Raw genomic sequence first — 19,087 nt, forward strand, 5'->3', positions numbered from 1 at the left:
TGAGTTTTTTTCTCTTTTTTGCCCAATCTTTCCAACCCCTGCCCCCAAGCCTCTCAACACCACCCTGCCCCGACAGCTGTCAGCTATGAGTCTGTCTCTGTTTTGCTGTTAGTTTATTTCGTTTACTAGATTCTACATATGAGTGAAGTCAGATGATACTTATCTTTCTCTGACTGGCTTATTTCATTTAGCATAATGTTCTCCAGGTCCATCCATGCTATAGCAAAGGGTAAAATTTCCTTCTTTTTAATGACTGAGTAGTATTCCACTGTGTAAAGACACCACGGCTTTTTTTTTTTTTTTTTTTCATTATTGTTGACACTATTACAGATGTCTCTTATCTTCCCTCCCACCCTCATTTACCTTGCAGCTTTCACCCCTCGCTCCTCCCCTGGCCTTCACCACACTATTTTGTACTACAGCTTTTTTACCCACTCATCTACTGATAAACACCTGGGTTGCTTCCAAATCTTGGCTATTATAAATAACGCTGCAGTGAACATAGGGGTGCATATATTCTTTCAAATTAGTGTTTTAGGTTTCTTCAAATAAATTCCCAGACAGGGAACTGCTGAGTCATAAGGAAGTTCCATTTTTAATTTTTTGAAGTAACTCCATACTGCTTTCCACAGTGGCTGCACCAATCTGCATTCCCACCAACAGTGCAAAAAGGTTCCTTTTTCTCCACATGCCTGACAGAAGTTGTTGTTTGTTGATTTATGATGATAACCATTCTGACAGGTGTGAGGTGACATCTTATTTTGATTTTAATTTGCAGTTGTCTGATGATCAGTAATGGTTGAGCATCTTTTCTTATGCCTGTGGGCCATCTGTATGTTCTCTTTAGAGAAGTGTCTATTCAGGTTCTTTGCTCATTTTTTTAACTAATTTTATTTTGGTGTTGAGTTTCATAAGTTCTTTATAAATTTTGGATATTAACCCCTTATCAGATGTATCAGTGAATTCTCCCATTTAGTAGGTTGTCTTTTCATTTTGTTGATGGTTTCCTCTGCTGTGCAAAACCTTTTTAGCTTGATGTAGTCCCATTTTTTTTCTTTTGTTTCCCTTATCCAAGGAGATGTATCAGAAAATATATTGCTACAAGAAATGTCTGAGATTTTACTGTCTATGTTTTCTCCTAGGAATTTTATGGTTTCTAGTCCAACATTTAAGTCTTTACGCCATTTCAAGTTTATACTTGTGTGTGGTGTAAGAAGGTGGCCTTATTTTCTTTCTTTCTTACTTTCTTTTGTTTTTTTTGTTTTTGTTTGTATCTGTACAATTTTCCCAACACCATTTATTGAACAGACCACGTTTACCTCATTCTATGTTTTGCCTCCTTTGTCAACTATTAATTGACTACAGGGTACTTGTCTTGGCAAACAATGATTCAAGGCCAAGTCTATATAATATCATTTACCCACAGTAGCAATGTTAACAGGATATTGCACAAATCTGGCATTATTTAGTTAGTTAGTTAGTTAGTTAGTTGCAGAAAAACATTTTCATAGGCTTTTAAAAAGAACAAATACGCACAGGTTCAGATAAAAGTGTTTTCTTTTTTTTCCTTTTTTTTTTAAAGTATATTTTATTGATTATGTTGTTACATTAGTTCCAATTTTTTTCTCTTTTGCTCCCCTCTGCCCAGTACCCCCCTTCCCTCCAGCAATCCTACTCCCCTTAGTTCATGTCCATGGGTCGTGCACATAAGCTCTTTGGCTTCATCCATTCCTATATTGTTCTTAACTTCCCCCTGTCTATTTTGTACCAATCGATTACGCTTCTTAATCCTTGCACCATATCCCCATTTCTCCCCCTCCCCCTCCCAGTTGATATCCCTCCAAATGATCCCCATACCTATGATTCTGTTCCTATTCTGGTTTGCTTAGTTGGATTTTGTTTCTGTCTTTTAGATTCAGTTGTTGATATTTATGAGTTTGTTGTCATTTTAGCATTCATAGTTTTGATCTTCTTTTTCTTAAGTTCCTTTGACATTTCATATAATAATGGCTTGGTGACGATGAACTCCTTTAGCTTTACCTTGTCTGGAAAGCATTTCATCTATCCTTCCATTCCAAATAATAGCCTTGCTGGATAGAGTAGTCCTGGTTGCAGGTTGCCTTTCATCACATTGAATACTGCTTGTCAGTCCCTTCCTGTCTGTAAAGTGTCCTCTGAGAAATCAGCTGATAGTCTTATAGGCAACCCTCTGTAGACAACTCTCCACCTCTCTCTTGCTGCCCCCAGGACTCTGTCTTTATCTTTCACATTTGGCATCTCAATCATGATGCGTCCTGGTGTGGTCCCCTCTGGGTCCAGCTCGCCCAGGATCCTCCGTGCTTCCTGGACCTGTATGTCCATCTCCTTCACAAAATTTGGGAAGTGTTCCTCATTTTTTTCAATTCTTGCTTCCTCATTCTGCATTGGTTGACTGCTTCTTTCTTCCTTATGTTCCCAGTCATTGATTTGAACCCTGGTTTCTTTCCCTTCACCATTGGTTTTGTGTGGATTTTTCTTTGTTTCACTTAGCATAGCCTTCACTTCTTTTCTTATGCGTTTGCCATACTCAAGCATATCTGTCAAGCCTGTGAGCATCTTTATCACCAGTGTTTGGGATTCTGTATCTGTTAGGTTGTCTATCTCCTTGTCACTTATTTCTCCCACTGGAACCTTGATCCGTTACCCCTTTTGGACCATACTTCTCTGCCCCCTCATTCTGACAGGCTTCTGTGTTTGTTTGCCTCCGCATCCCAGGTAGAGCTGTCGCTCCTCTTACATTGTAAGGTGCGGAGCCTTAGGGATTCTTCAGTACAGGGCGACCTGTTTCACTACCTTGTGGCACTCTATGTGGGGGAGGGGTCCAAGAGGGAACAATGTCACCTGCCCAGCACTCACCACTTTTCCAGGCACCTCTCCCACTTCCGCACTGGACTGGTGCCCCTCTAGCTGGTGCCCTGGCTGTCATTCCCAGTGTGGGTGGGTCTGCAGATGTTCTAGGACCATGGGGGCCCTTTAAAGAAGTGGACTCTGCTGAGAGACTGGCAGTTTCTGCATCCACCCCAACCTCCAATGTTCTGCACAGTCAGAAGCAATGAGTCTTGATTTTTCCTGGTGCAGTGACCGTGAGCTGTGAGGTCGGTGAGAAGCTGGGAACGATCCCTAGGTGTTCCTCCTGACTTTAAAATGTGTGACTGTGCTTTCTGCCAGCCTGCTGCTGCCACCACCACACCGCGTCCTCTCCACTCTGGTTCCGCCCCTCCTAACTGTCTGGATGAGTATTTCTTCTTTATATCTTTGTTTGCTAGACTTTCATGCAGTTTGATTTTCTGAAACTTCTGGTTGTTTCTAGTTTTGAGGTAGTTGTATTCCTTCTTAGTTGTGGAGGGAGATGCAGCATGTCTGTCTACGGCTCCATCTTGGCTGGAAGTCCAAAAGTATCTTCAAGGGTAGATGGTTCCATAAACATAGGAACAGGCTGCATAAGTTACTACAGATGTTGCTCTAGTCAACAGGAACCACACAGTTCAACCACTGGCATTAAAAAAGATGAGGTTCAGTGTAAAGGAGACCCATGCAAGGAAGACATGGGCCAATCAGGCCAAAGACCAGATTCTCTATGGATCTCCATATTACCTTGGGTCCATGCATTTGCATAAGTAGAAGACTAATTCCTGTTCATTTTTTAAATTCATTTCTTTATTTCTCTCCTTCCTATCTTGGGCTACAGGCTGTGATTGGCACATTGATAGTGTTTGATAAATGCTTGTTAAATGAATTAATGAAAGAATGAATAAAGAAGCTGAAGTTCAGAGATGGCAGGGTAAACCAATGCAGCATGCCTGATAGTAATCCCTGAGTCATGTAAACTCTAAAAGTTGAACTATGAGTATGAGACTTTTTCTAAATAATACCTCAATTTTCCGCTGTGGCTGATGTCTCAGTGCATTTGCTTTCTGTTCTGAAATCATGTGTACATTGTGAAGTTCATTTAATCAGCTTCCTTCACAACTCTTTCCCTGGCTCATGCCACTCTTATTCCTTTACCTACTGGCAATTTCTTGTTGGAATTGCCTTGAGTGAGTCATTCTTGTAAGACAGTTAGTGTCCTTCAAAAAACAAAATAAAAGCTAATAATATCTTCAGTACCCAGATATATGGCCAAACATTATCCTGGATGTTCTGAGAAAGTACTTTTTTGTAATGAGATCAGCATTCAAATCAGCAGACTTTGAGTAAAACAGACTATCCTCTATAATGGGGACAACCTCATTTAATCAGTTGAAGGCCCTGATAGAAAAAGACTTGACCTCCCCAAAAGAAAAGGGAATTCTACCAGAGAAATGCCTTTAGACTTGAAACTTATTTTTGGTATATGTGAAATAATAGAAAATGTATATTTCCTCCTTGCCACAGCTCCTGGCACAAAGCTTTTAAAATCCTTAAAATTTCCTAAATGGTAAGGACACTAGGAGCATCTCTTGTTCTAATATTTGGTCTGCTGACACCCTGAATTCAGCCTGTCATGAGAGAATAAACTTCTGTGAATTAAGATGCCCAATTTGTGGTCATTTGTTATAGCAGCCACGAGAAACGTACACAACTCTCCATTATTTCCTCAAAACTAAAGAGTGATGAGTAGTTTGGTTGGAAACCTGATCTGCCTAATTTTAAATGATATGCTTAAGGTGTTCTGGAAGCAAAGACATTACCTGTGAAAGAGCAAAGATAAGAAAATGAGAGGTTTTCATTGCCGATTCTTTTTGTTTTGTTTTGTTTTGTTTTGTAGTGAAAGTTCATTTAGAAAGTCACAGAGGTAGGAAAAGTGAGAGAGCTGGGCACGGGCTGAGGAAACAAGCTACAGGGGCAAACGGAGGGCCCTTGAAGCTTAGGAGAAAGAAGGCAAAGTTCACTTGAAAATAAGAGTCAAGCAGGTGTGCTCTAGCGAGTGAGAGCATGCCCTGTCTGCTTACTTTAAACTTAAGATTAATTATCGTATTTTTTGCACCTGACCATAAGATGCACCTAGGTTTAGAGGAGGAAAACAAGAAAGAAAGAAAAAAATTCTGAACCAAATGGTGTACTAAAATATTTAATAAAATATAACAGAATAATATTTCAACCATGTAAAGTGAACAGCAGTCAACAGCGGTATTAAGAACTATCATCGCTGTCATTAACAAATGAGGGGAGACTTTAAGGTTCAAGTACTCTTCCAGTTTTCTGGGAACCCCAAGAACTCATCATCGCTAGTGTCAGAATTTATGAAGCTCAGCTGCTCACAATCACTGATATCACTTTCTTTGCTGTCTTCATACTGACCAGATGCCCTGAGATTCAGCAGTAAAGTGGGACATTTAAGTGTCCCCAGGGGTTTCGCGTGGGCCCACCGCTTCCTCTTCTAACAGCTGTCGCCACCGCTGACAGGTCAGGTAATACACATCACGGTCTTTGACGCAATATTTGCTCCATGAGACGCACAGACACTTTACCCCAACTTTTGGGGGGAAAAAAGTGCATCTTATAGAGCAAAAAATACGGTTTTTTGTTTTTTATTTTTTATCCTCACCTGAAGACATGCTTCCTGATTTTAGAGCAAGGGGAAGGGAGGGAGTGGGGGAGGGAGAGAAACATCGACCTGAGTGAGAAATATCAATCCATTGCCTCTCGTGTGTGCTCTGCCAGGCATCAAACCCGTGACCTTCCAGTTTACCAACCAAAACTACAACCAACTGAACCACAGCAGCCAGGGCAGTTTAACCTTTTCTGTCATCATTACCTAAAATCAGCCCCATAATGTATAATATATGCATTCAGGTTATAGCTTCACAAATGAAATCCTGTGGTTTTGTCCATGAAGGTGTATAAGTTCCTCTTATTTTAGTATTCTTTAGCTATGTATCTTTTTTAACCCTTCTGTTCTCTTAATTAATGTTATTGAGGATTTATAGAGTCCCTGTTATTCATTCATTTTTTGGTTTATTTGTAGGATGGGATGGAAGACTTTTTTAAAATTTATTTTAACCATATAGTTATAAGAAATGAACTTTTCTTCATGTTTCTTAGCTTACAATTTTCATTATACAGTATCCAAGATTTCATTTCTTATTACATTTTTATATGCATGGTTCATCATTAACAGTGTATTTTCTGTAGTTATTTAAAGCCACAGTTTATTAAGGCAGGAATGTAAATGTGACTGTATCTTTTATTTCTAGTGTGTATGTTTGCCACAAACATCATTCATTATAGAAGTTGCCTTTTATGTTTTTCTATTTTTGAGGTGCTTTTTGTTTGTTTGATCCTTAATTTCTTTGATAATTACTTCTATGAGAGTAACTTCTATAGAAAATCCAACATTTACAGAGAATTATTTCCATTGCTGTATATGTCCATATTATTTCTCAAATTTTCATACATTTTACATAACAATTAGGAAGTTCAAATCTGACAGTTTCTATTATTTACATTTTTTTATTTATTGCTACCAAGCTGGATGTTCTCTGAAGTCTTTTCACTGTTTATTTTTCATCTTTAATATGAAAAGTAAATTTAATTATTTCATATACACATATAGACCTCCTCTGTTTATTTCATTAGACAAGTAGTGTTCACTTTTTGCGCACTGTTTTGCTATGAAGGTAATTTTTTTACAGCTTTGTTGAGGTACAATTCACATACCATACAATTCACCCATTGAAACTGTATATTTCAATGGCTTTGGATTGTGTTTTTTGTTCATGATTAATTCCTTATGTAAGACTCCCCATGAAGCATGGCCATTTCAATAGAAAGTGCATGGAGGGTTGGAGGAGAAGCTAAAGAAACTATAATCTAGGGTTTGCAGAGGGGCTTTCATCCAGAGGTGAGGGCAACACTCTCCTCTTAAACCACACAGCCTCACTGGAGGCACAGGTGCTGGGACCTGACCCAGGTGACTCAGGACTCAGGACTCAGCACTTGGAGGAGAGATATGGGTCTGAAAACAGGGCAGTTAAGTAATGATCTGCTACTGAGAAATGTAGCCTTCTTCACCCAACCCTGGAATACCAGCAGCCAGGATCACACACACATGGACACACAGAGACAGGAAATGGGTACATTTTTTTTCCAGAAAACTGAATGCCCCAGAAAAAAGGGACTTCCACAAATTATACTTAGTGGTTTCCCAGTACAAATCTGGCAAGCCCATACAACTCACAGAGCATCAATTCAGAATTTTTGTACTTCACATTTACATATGAACAGAGTCAAAAATCACTAGACATTCAAGGAACGTTCTAATATGAAAGAGAGATGAAGAGACATACATGTGCACACACATGCAGGTGCACACATACACACATCTGGCACTTGCAGAAACTGAAAGAGACATATCATGAGGGGCAAAGGAACTTCAAGGAGAACAAAACATTGTACAAGAAAGAAGCATACCAAATTAGATGATTTGCCTTAGAAACATTATCAAAAAGCAGCAAAATTAACACCTAAATCAATTGTAAGTGACGGCCTCCAGGTAGTGAGATTGTGTTAGGGAGGGGGTGGAAGCAGACAGGGAGGAAACCCATTAAAGGACTACTGTTTTCTATGATAAGCCTTTCAGTACTATTTTAATTTTTAACTATCTATATGTGTTACTTTGATAAAGAGGAAAATTTAACTTAATAGAAAGTATCCAATCATAGCATTTTAGTTGGCATTGCTTGGTTTGCTTTCTGAATTCTTAAAGGGAGAGAGCAAAAACTTTTGCACTGATAGCTATGTAAATTGACCAGCCTTTCTAATATTTTTGAGTAAAAAGCTTATATCCTTAGATAATCCCTCAGGGGAAAAAATCTTAGTAATTTCTTGAGAAAATAAACTTTGAAGTTTAAAAAAGAAACTAAGCAATACTTTCTACTGCAAGAGGGAAATAAAAGGTTTGAAGGGTGATAATAATGATTTTCTCAGAGCCAAGTGACCTCTGCCCTTGCACTCTTAGTTCCTCATCCCCTTCCACCTCTCTTGCCTTCCTTCCCTCCCCATCCCTTTCTCCCCTCCAGTCCCCTCTCATGCTACAACGTTTACCAGCACTAGACATAATATGATCTGAAAGATTTCTCTTTTCAGGTGTATACCTCATTGAATAAATATATGATGAGTGAAATGGCAAAAATTTCTGTTTAAACAACAATGATTTTTTTTAAGTCCACAAAGACCAAAAGAACTATGTACATTTTTACTTGCATGATAATGTAATGTTGATTCAGGTTGGGATGTCAGCAACACCTAATAATAAAAGAGGATTCTACAGACCTGATTTAAAAGAAGAAAAATGCACCGGTGAGTTTTTCATCAGGCTATGACTAATGGAGACATAATTTAAGGGCTTTCAAAGACAGACACAGAAACTCCCTCAACTCACTGCTCTTCTCCTTAGCATGGTGCCTCGAGAGGCAAACTTGATCACTGGGGGTGGAATGTTTTCCATCTGATGATCTCTCAGGTGGGAAGAGAACCGTCAGATCTCTACCCTTGACCTTTCAACACTGTCTTTGGCATTATGCCATCTGATTGATGTCTCAGTTCTTGTTCTATCTTGCAGAGAACAAAATTTCCCAACAGTTTAAAATGTTAACATTTAATTTCCGCAGTTCTTGAGAAACATTTATGACCATTTAATATGGAAAGTTTGAAGCTAATTGAATGTCAAGGTAGTTGCTTTTCTTATTGTTTGAGAGAATTAATTAATCTCCATACTAAAAAGAGAATGATGAGGAAATTTTATTTTAATATATATTTTTAAAGATATCTCCTAATAATTAAAATAACTTTATCTGTTATCTTATTTATATATATTTTCTATCCACGTCTTTCCATTTCCGATAATTCCAGGATTTAGAGAATTATTAGGATTCCTTCCCTCTTCCCCCTCTACTTCACCTCCTGTCCATATTTGAGTTCAGCATGAAATTGATCTTGTTGCTTCTACTCTGGGCTTGTACTGAGAGTCCACTTGCTGCTACTTTCAAGCAAGCTGGTATCTGATTGAACAAATAGGCCTTTGCCGTCTTCCTTGTGGCCCCTTATACCCAGTTTCAGAGTAGATAGCTACAGAAAAACTCTGACAACTGGTAATCAAGGAGGTGGCTGTTGCTAAGCAACAGAAAGGCAAGCAGGATGCCTTGTGCTTCAGTCTTAACAGTATACTAGGAATAAGAAGACCTGTCAATCTTTTCTTGTCCTCAGGGGACCATTTAAAGTGTAGGTGCAGGTTGGCTGAAAATATGGAGATTCAGCACTAGCATCTGGGCTTCTCTCTGAGGCCCCAGTTTGCTCATTCATTCCTTTCCCTGATGCCTCATCCTGGTAATGGAGCTCCCATGCTCAGAAGGCATATCTTCCCCCCAATTCATTCTCCTTTCCCTTCTTAAAATACTTTAGTTCCAAGAACCAGACTTATTACTATTCCTTGTTGGAGATCCTGTTTCATTCTCAAGATCCTGCTTAGGTCCTCAATCTTAGCCCCAGTCTGGGACAAATGCCTTGATAATGACAAATGTGCCTTCTAGTTCCTATTACCTGCTCCAGCTTCAATGCCATGGAGCCCCCCACCTGTTAGGGGATCCCTATGTTCTCCTTGTCCATGACTGATGATAACCATTTCCAAGCTCCTTCCCAAGTCCCACCCTAGTTTTTGCCCTACCTGGATAGAAGAGTCTAATACCAGGCCCCAGCCCTCACTCCCTCTTCCAAATGCAATCCTTTTTCTTACATAACATCAAACTTCCAGCATCTATGCCTCTTTAATAAATCCTGGGGTATGATGCTACTGTCTGTGCCTTGTTTTGATGTTTTTATGTTGAACCTTTGTTCTGAACATGGAGACCCATACTGTGCTTTTGACCCAGGTTACAGTGCACAGTCCAGACCATTTATGATGTATAAGAGGGTATCTGATTTACAAATGGGTTTTGTTCCCCAGAAAAGTCTATTCCTAAGACAACAATTGAGTCTACGGGAACAAATTTTCAGAATTGGCATTTAATTGTAGTTGGCCTTTCATGGCAGCCTACAAAAAGCCTACTTATTACAAAATGAACCAGAGCTAAGAGGTACTGCACCCAAGCATTATTTCAGCTCTGACAAAACCTGTTTTGGTGGAGAAATGAAATTTGGATTTTAACTAGCATTACTAGGTTTAAGCCCCTGAGTTACGGCAGGAACTTTATTAGTTTCTGACAAGGGCAGGTGGAATCAGAAAGGCACTGAATACAAAGAGGTTATTACAGCTGGAGTAGGAATAGAACGATTAGAAGCAATCTGACCTTGGTTATTGCTACAGAAGCCGAGGCGCGGGGAGCTCAGCTGGTGGAGAAGGGGAGGAAGAGAAGACTATATCTGCTGAGAACCCTCATGCCTGGGGTGTCAATGTCATTGGCAGGGAGGCGGTGAACTAACATGACTCAATATGGTGACAGGGAGATTTGTGGTATCAAATCTGGGACAGGACAAATCTGAGACCAAATCAGGATTAGGAAAAAAGAGAGATATAAGGAGTAGTGTAAAAAATAAATAAACTTACATGAACTTGTGCCCAGAATCTCCTTTGAAAAAATTGTTCCCTCCTCCCCATCCCTAGCCACAGCCATGTCATTCCAGACGAGTGATAGGCCTTTCACACTCCCAAGAATTCGATTTTAATATTGGAAGAATTGAGGCACTCTCAGTTAATCTGTATGTAAAATACAAAACTTCAGGGATTACATGTTGGCATGGTCTGCCATGTAGCCACAGAACAGAGAAAAGTGGTATGAAGAGAAGAATTAAATAATTCATTCACTGATTCATTCATTTATTCATTAATTTAATGAAGAGGAAAGGAAGAAGAAGAAAACTAATGTTTCAGTAAAGCATCTTATGTGCTAAACAGGAGATTACACGGAGGCTGCAGAGAAAATCAGGCAATGGTCAGGAATGGGTGGCATAGTCAGGAGGGGAGAGAATTTGGTTCTGATGATTAATTAAGAGTCAGACCCCAAGGACATAAGTTGGCTGTTGGGGATATCCTCCCAGGGCTCCCAGTGCTACCATAAACGGAAATTTTCCTTCTCTTGCTGAGTGCAGCAGACTTAAGAAACTCCATAGGTAACTTCTGAGGATTAGTAACTTATTTTCTACATGCACATATAAAAAAAAAACTAACCACCTAGTTTGAATAGCCAGTGTTGCAAAGCAAAACAGAGGGCAGTGTTGAGGAAGAGAGCATCCTGAGACAATTCCTAACAATCTGTAGGGTGAGTGAAGCACAGATGCAGGGATATATAGCACACAGAGCTTCACTCAAATGATCCCTAATCTATACAAATTTATAGCTAAATGTATACGACTGATGGATCCATGGCAGAGCTGGGGGTGAGGGGTGGAGAGGAACTGAATAACTGATGGTTCTTCCAACCAAAGTCCATGAGAATAAAATACTTTTAAAAGATAAATAAGAAAAAGTGCTAACTTGTAGTTCACATATATTATTAAAATTCAACAATATTCACAGCAATTGTTTAATATTTATACCCACAGAATTTGTCTTCACAATGGAGTATCTATTACTGTTTAAAATTGCCATTATGTGGTGATAATAAAAAGCAGAGCAACTTTTTAATCAGTATTATTGTACTTAATTACTTATAAAAATGCACCTCCTTATTGCCTGAACAGAGGGCACTGTTCCTACCATCCCACTCATGGTACTTATGAATTGTTTGAAGTTGCATAATCTCTCCAGGACATTTACACTGCTAGGGGAATAGCAAAAGGCCTCCTAAAATATCACTGAAATTAATTCTCCATCAGTTACACTGGTATTTTCTAGCAGATTTCATTTGACTTTAAGAAATGATTTTCACCTGAGTGTTGAAAGGTAAATTTATATCAGTTATAGTAATATAATAAATATTGCCATAACACAACTAATATAGTAATATAGCACATGATTAAGCATTTGATTTTGCTAAATAAAAAATTCTAAGTATTCCTAGGGTTTTTTTTTTTTTTTTTCCTGGTAAGATATGAGAAGTGGTCTAGTTTTCAAATTTTATAAAATACATCAATCAGAATTTAGTAACAATTTTCTTCTAGATAATTCTACTACCAGAAAATCTTATACAGTAATGGTAAAAAAAACTTTTTTTCCCTCTCCAAGTTGGTAGTCATTAAGAGTGTTCCAGGCTTGAAAATTCTTCAGCCTGTGTTTTCCCAGGTTGCACTACTCTAGAAGTAAAGTGATGTCATATGAATAGTAATTAAGAACATTTCTTTGCTTCAGCTCCATGCACTGTTTCAGCACTTCCAGTGACTTTTCACCTCCCAGTTACCTGCATTTATTTATAAGTGAGAGAGACTTTTGGTCAAGATGGTGGCATAGGTAAACACGGCTCACCTCCACACACAACCACATCAACGTTACAACTAAAATATAGAACTATCTCAGAACCATCAGAAATTGACTTGAATGGAAGCCTGACCAGGGAATTAAAGAAAACACATCCATCGATACTGGCAGGAGGGGTGGAGACACAGAACAGGCCGGTCCCACATCCATGTGTGGTGGATAAAAATTCAGGAGGGATATCTTGAGAGCAAGGAGTCTCAGCCCCACACAAGTCCCCCAAGTCCAGAATTCCAATGCCAGGAAGATAAGTCCCCATAATTTCAGGATGCAAGAACCAGGGGGCATTGAATAAGTGGAAGAAACGGTTGAAGTCCCAAACAGTTCCCCTTAAAAAAAACCACACACAGACTTACTCAGACTCACTCCCTCTGAGCTTCAGCACCAAGGTAGCATCTTGAAAGGCATCACTGGCATACAAGGAGGAACTGAAGTGTCTGGCATCAAGGTAAGAGCTAGGAGACAGCTTTCTCCCAGATAGAAAGATGGGTAGAGGCCACTGTCCATTTTCTGAGCCTCCCGCCTCACAAAGACACAGAGCTGGCAGTCAGGTGCTGTATCTGGAACTCCATTAACCTGGCTAACACTGTTTGCCCCAACCTGGAAATTCCCTAAGATTCCATCTCACCCAATTTAAGGGCCCACCCAAACCCTTAACTATTACTTTTCCATATGAATGGCAGGTCTTGGCTCATGCTTCACAACTTCCTAAATCCTGTCAAACAAGTAATAGCCAGGCTCATTAAGCCCTCATCCCCTGTACCTCTTGCTAAATGGCCCCAGGCCTGGCACTAGCAGCAGCCAGTTTAAATTCACAGCTTGGCTTGGCCTGGGAATCTCTAAACCCAGCACAAGTAGCAGCCATCTCAGATTGCTGGGGGCAGAACAAAGTGGAGGACTGACCTTGGCTCACACCACCTAGAAAATCCCAGAGCCTATGCACCCAGTGGACAGCTACAGACCATGTCAGAACACTACCACCCTGCCTCTGCACAGCTGATTCTCCACAGAGGGTGGAGGTTGGTGATCAGTGATTACAGCCAGTCCTTGCAGCTGACTGGCCTGGATAAATCCCTTTCATTGACCTGTCAACAGCAATCAAGACTCAACTACAAGAGGAGGGAGTACTCAACCCACACAAAAGGTGTCCCTTGAGTACCCAGTTTCGTGATAGGGGAGGCTGTGCCACTGGACACTACAAGACACCGACCACATAAAACCATGCTACCAAGACAGGGAGTTATGGCAGCTCTACCTAATACATAGAAACAAACACAAGGAAGCTGCCCAAATTAAAAAACAGATCAAAACTCCAGAAAGAGAACTAAACAAAATGGAAATAAACAATCTATCAGATGCAGAGTTCAAAACCCTGGTTATAAGGATGCTCAAGGAATTTAGTGAGGACCTCGGCAGCATAAAAAAAGATCTAGTCAGAAAGGAAGGATACACTAATTGAAATAAATATCAATATACAGGGAAACAACAGTAGAGTGGATGAAGCCAACATCAAATCAATGATTTGAAACATAAGGAAGGAAAAAGCATTCTATCAGAACAACAAGAAGAAAAAAATTTTTTAAATCAAGGATAGTGTATGCAGTCTCTGGGGCAGCATCAAATGTTCCAACATTTGCAAAACAGGGGTGCCAGAAGGAGAAGAGAAAGAGCAAGAAATTGGACATCTATTTGAAAAAAATAATAAACATAAACTTCCCTAATTTGGTGAAGGAAATAGACATACAAGTCCAGGAAGCATAGAGAGTCCCAAACAAGATGGATGCACAGAGGCTACTCTAAGACAGATCATAATTAAAATGCCAAGGGTTAGATAAAGAGAGAATCTTAAAAGTAGCAAGAGAAAAGCAGTTAGTTACCTACAGGGTAGTTCCCATAAGACTGTCAGCTTATTTCTCAAAAGAAACTTTGCAGGCTAGAAGGTATTGGCAAGAAATATTCAAAGTCATGAAAAGCAGAAACCTACAGCTGAGATTGCTCTACCCAGCAAAGCTATCATTTGGAATTGAAGGGCAAATAAAGAGCTTCCCAAACAAGAAAAAACTATAGGAGTTCATCACCATTAAACCATTATTATATGAATGTTAAAGGGACTTATTTAAGAAAAAGAAGAAGATTAAACCTATGAATAATAAAATGGCAATAAATACATATCTATCAACCACTGAATCTAAAAATCAAACTAAATGAACAAGAAGAACAGAGACATAATCATGGATACAGAGAGCATATTGATGATTGCCAGATGGGAGTGGGCTGTGGTGGTGGAGGGGAGAAGAGGTGAGGGGATTAAGAAGTACAACTAGGTAGTTATGGAATAGCCATGGGTGTGTACAGTACAGTATAGGAAGTGGAGTATCCAAAGAACTTATGCTCATGACCCATGGACATGAACAATGGTGTGAAAATTGCCTGAGGAAATGGGGAGCGCCAGGTGGAGGGGGCAAAGGGGGAAACATTGAGAGAACTGTAAATTGTCCCTAAAATATAATTTTAAAAAAGGAAGAAAGAAAAGGGTGTGAGGATCCATACCAGATAGCAACTACAAAAGCAAAGCACCCTAAAAATTAGCTTAATAATAAATAGGCAGAAACACAGAAAGCTCAGAGTTATAAAAGAACACAAGAAAATAAAGAGACGTCATGCTTGTGGTAAGACTCAACAAAAAATTTATAAGTGAATTCGGAATGGTAGCTAACTTTTGCAAGTAAGCCCTCTTGGCCTTCCTCAACTCAGAGATCTCTACTGCCCCCAAAGCTTCAGAGACTTCGAAGGCCACCTATGCTGCCACAATGGTCCTTTGCTTCCACACCCATGTCATTTCCACAAAGCTGTTGCTATCACTGATCATGTCACAGTCAGTACTCGTGCAGTGGCCCAGCTTAGACTTGACCCTACAATCACTTTAACAGTGGTGGCAGCACTTGAAATTACAACCAAAGTTAAGAGGATGGACAAGAAGAAAAAATAAAGAATGTTCCTCAGAAGGCATGAAGAATCTGAGATGGAAGGGACAGCCTCAGGTCCCAGTATAAAGAAACCAAGATCATTTCTCCTGGTAGAAGTATCATCCCTCCCCAAGGTACCCACACTTTAAGACCAGCAAGACCCATCCCCAGTCCTTGATTCCCAGACCTGGGTAATTTGCAGAGAGGCAGAATCTTTGAGTAAATGCTGGTTTGGATTAGTTTCTCCAGCCATACATTTCAAACAGAACCTTGGTAAACTGACTATCAATTTTGTCTTTGGAGACTACTGTTTCCATGGACCAAAGCAAAAGATCTAGCTGTATCCGGCTACCCCACTTCTGTCACTCTATGGGACTTACTGCCGCGGACCACCCATTGTCACCATACTTAACAGCCTCAGTCAGGACAGCACCTCTACTCTCCTTATACTGACCCCAAGAACACAAACAAGTTTCACTTTCACCTGGGAAAAGAATGACTTACTCATTATAACAATACCTGATTCATAGTGAATGCTAAACGAGTGAGAGCCTTGTTTCACTTTCTTGGAATGGAAAGGGCAGCTTAAGCAATGACTATTAAAAGTAGGTTAATACTGATGAAGTGTAGGTTACTGTAGTAAGAGAAAACCCTTTAAGAATTGGAAAATAATACACTGACAAATGAAACGCTAATCAAACTGCCTCCTAAAATGAAGAAGAGACTCTTTCCCTTTCCCCACATCCTGAGATGTGGAGGGAAAGAGAAGGATCAGAAATTAGTCACTGGCTGTGTTATAATACAGGAAACCTTGTCTCATTTCTGCCCCACCCCAGGGACTAAAGGAAGATGGAGCTCGAAAAGACTCTTCTCTCAGCTCCAATCATGAGTGTTACACAGCATAATATGCTTCCAATGGAACATTTGTATCATCTGTTGGTGACAGCCACCACTTCCCAATGAAGTCCTATTTGTCTTCACAGTCACTAGCTGCATCCCCCAACTCTGCATTGTTCAGCTATGTTCTCATATGAGGGCATAAACTCTTTAAACGTCTAGACAGAGTGATGCTTGTCCCAAAGGAGAAGAATGTAAATCAGCCATGTCCACTGGGCCATGAACACTTTTAACTTATTTATGGGCCAGGCTTTTCAGCAAGTGCATCAGGTCTCAGATAAAATCTGACGCTTCTCTCTACAGTAGACTGTAAATTCTAAGTTTGCCTGCTGCTTCTACCCACAGCTTCTTCAGGAAGGGAGCCTCCTCTTGGGCAGGGTACCCTTCCTCCACCAGCAACCAAGGCTCAGGGTTGCAGGGTGGATCCTAGCCTCTTAGGGGAATGGATACTCTGAGGACTCTTTTTTATGACAACAATAATATAAATGTAAAAAGAAAATAATATGTAATTTTATACATATAAAATATACATGAGCAGTATATGCGCAAATACAAAATGCAGAATTTAAAAGTATAAAGATGAATATCTTTTCACAAATCACTGGAAGGGTCCAGGAGCAGGAAAGGAAGCATGCTGTATAGCATAGGGGTTAAGAAGCCAGAGTGGCATTGAAGTGGTTAAATTGCTTCTCTGCCTCTTACCAGCCATCAGAACTTAACCTCTGTGCCTCAGTTTCCTAATCTCCGAAGGGGAGATATCCATAGTTCCTACCTCCTAGTATGTCATTAGAATTAAGGTAGGCAATATATGTGAAGTGTTCATGATAGCACATGGCACATAAAAAATGATCAATGAATGGTAACCATGAGCATTCATTTTGTCTGTATGTGGTTGGGATCCCCTGGTAGGAAGGAAAAGAGAGCCATTCTGCTCTTCTCTGTTAATGAAGGGATTTTGTAAGACTACAGACAGAACTAGGGTCAGTGAGTGTTGGATAACCTCCTTAACCATGTTGCTGCTCTCCCCCCAGTATATTTGGGGTTTGCAGGCATCTGCATGGTGCCTATTAACGAAGCTCCACCGCCTGCTGTCTGGTAATGCTGCTGTTGCTGACTTCTGTGCGTCAGCTATGAAATTAGTCTCATGGCTTTTAATCTAAGGTGTGGTTTGTTAAAGACACTGCTGTTCGCTGTAGTCATTTGCAGTGGAAGTTTCTCTAGAATTTATAGTATGGAGATCAAATAAGCTTCTAAACGGCTCTATGGCCAAAGAGCAGGGTTCTCACCAATTGCCCCAGATGGTAAAATGTTCCTCTTCTTCCTGTAGCTTATCTGAGAAGAAATGTCAAAAGGGTCCAATGTTTGTTAGGATATTTCCAGTTGTAACAGAAAACTCAACTCAGATTTAAACAATAAAGGCAATTAATGGGCTCATGTAACAAAAAACTCAGGGGGTTGGCTGATCCAGTGACTCCATGTGGGGAGAGAACTCAGTTTCTTCCTGCCTTTCAGCCCTAGCACTGCAGTGTCCCCTTCATCCCAAGGCAGACTATTGTCCTGGTTTTGGGATGGCAACCATCAGCTGCGTCAGGCCTGTGCGTTCCTCCGCAGCCAGGAGGAGACACACAGCTCATCTCAGCATTTCAAGCAAGACTAAAACTCACCCAGACTCAACATATTTTGGGCCTAGGTTTAACCCTTGAACCAATGATTGCAGCTAATCAGTCAAGGGCTGTCCCTGGTGCTGTGGTGGGGTCAACCACTCTGAAGCTCAGGGATTGTATGGAGAAACTAATATATGGATAACTTTAAAAAGAAGGAAGGGAAAACAATATACGGATAACCTTAGAAAGGAGGATGGAAAGGATGCATACTGGTAGACAGCAACAAATATCCATTACAGGAATGATGTAGTTTGTAAACTGGGGGTGGGGGTGGGGGGTGTGCATCTGGAGATTCTCGGACTTTAGCTATGTGTTCCCGAAGAGTAAATGACAGCTGTCATGTGGAGTATATTAATGAGGACTTCCATCCCAACCATGGGGCACTCACAGGCATCCAGGAATATCCGTCTCTCCTGGAGACAGCTACCTGAAGAATACAGCACACTCTGGGTACAGAGTTTGTTATTAACCCTTCAGCAGCAAGAGCTCATTAACACCTCATGTACCACTACCATTATTGATCACTCAGAAACTCTCCTCTCTGCTTCTCACCTCCTTTTATTACAAACAAATAATTTCACTCTTATTGGTCTTCCATATGTTTGTTCTGCTGCCTTATAGCTGGTAAACCAAGATTTCAGCTTCCTTATGACCCCGTTTCCTCCCATCCTCTTCCCGTGTGTCTTTTAAGATTCTCCTCCACCTAGTAATTGCTCAATTCTATCAGTTTGAGGGATGTTTCAGGGAGCCACATGGTAAGACAATCCTGAGCCTGTGCTTTGAAAACTGACAAAGATTTGGAGAGAAGGAAGAAAGTCATGATATTTCTTGGAATGAAAAACATACCATGAAGATGTTTCCGGGGCAGGAAGAAGAATGATACACCAGAGCAGGAGAACATGCTAGAGATGATCGAGAGATGAACAACGTTGGAAAGGTAGAGCCGCACTGATTACAGATTTGGAAATAAATATCTGTTGAATGAAGGTTTTTGAGCAAGGCATTCATCTGGCCTCTTCATTATTTCTACAGCCATGCCAGCTTTGTTTGAACCCTTATCTTCTTTTATGCAATAGCCAGATATTTCTTGCTCCTAATTCCTGTCCATTTGTTCTATCACACCAGTGTTAGGTGGA

This window comes from Furipterus horrens, unplaced genomic scaffold (assembly GCF_987537825.1).
Source record: "Furipterus horrens unplaced genomic scaffold, mFurHor1.1.pri manual_scaffold_5, whole genome shotgun sequence".
Lineage (NCBI taxonomy): Eukaryota > Metazoa > Chordata > Mammalia > Chiroptera > Furipteridae > Furipterus > Furipterus horrens.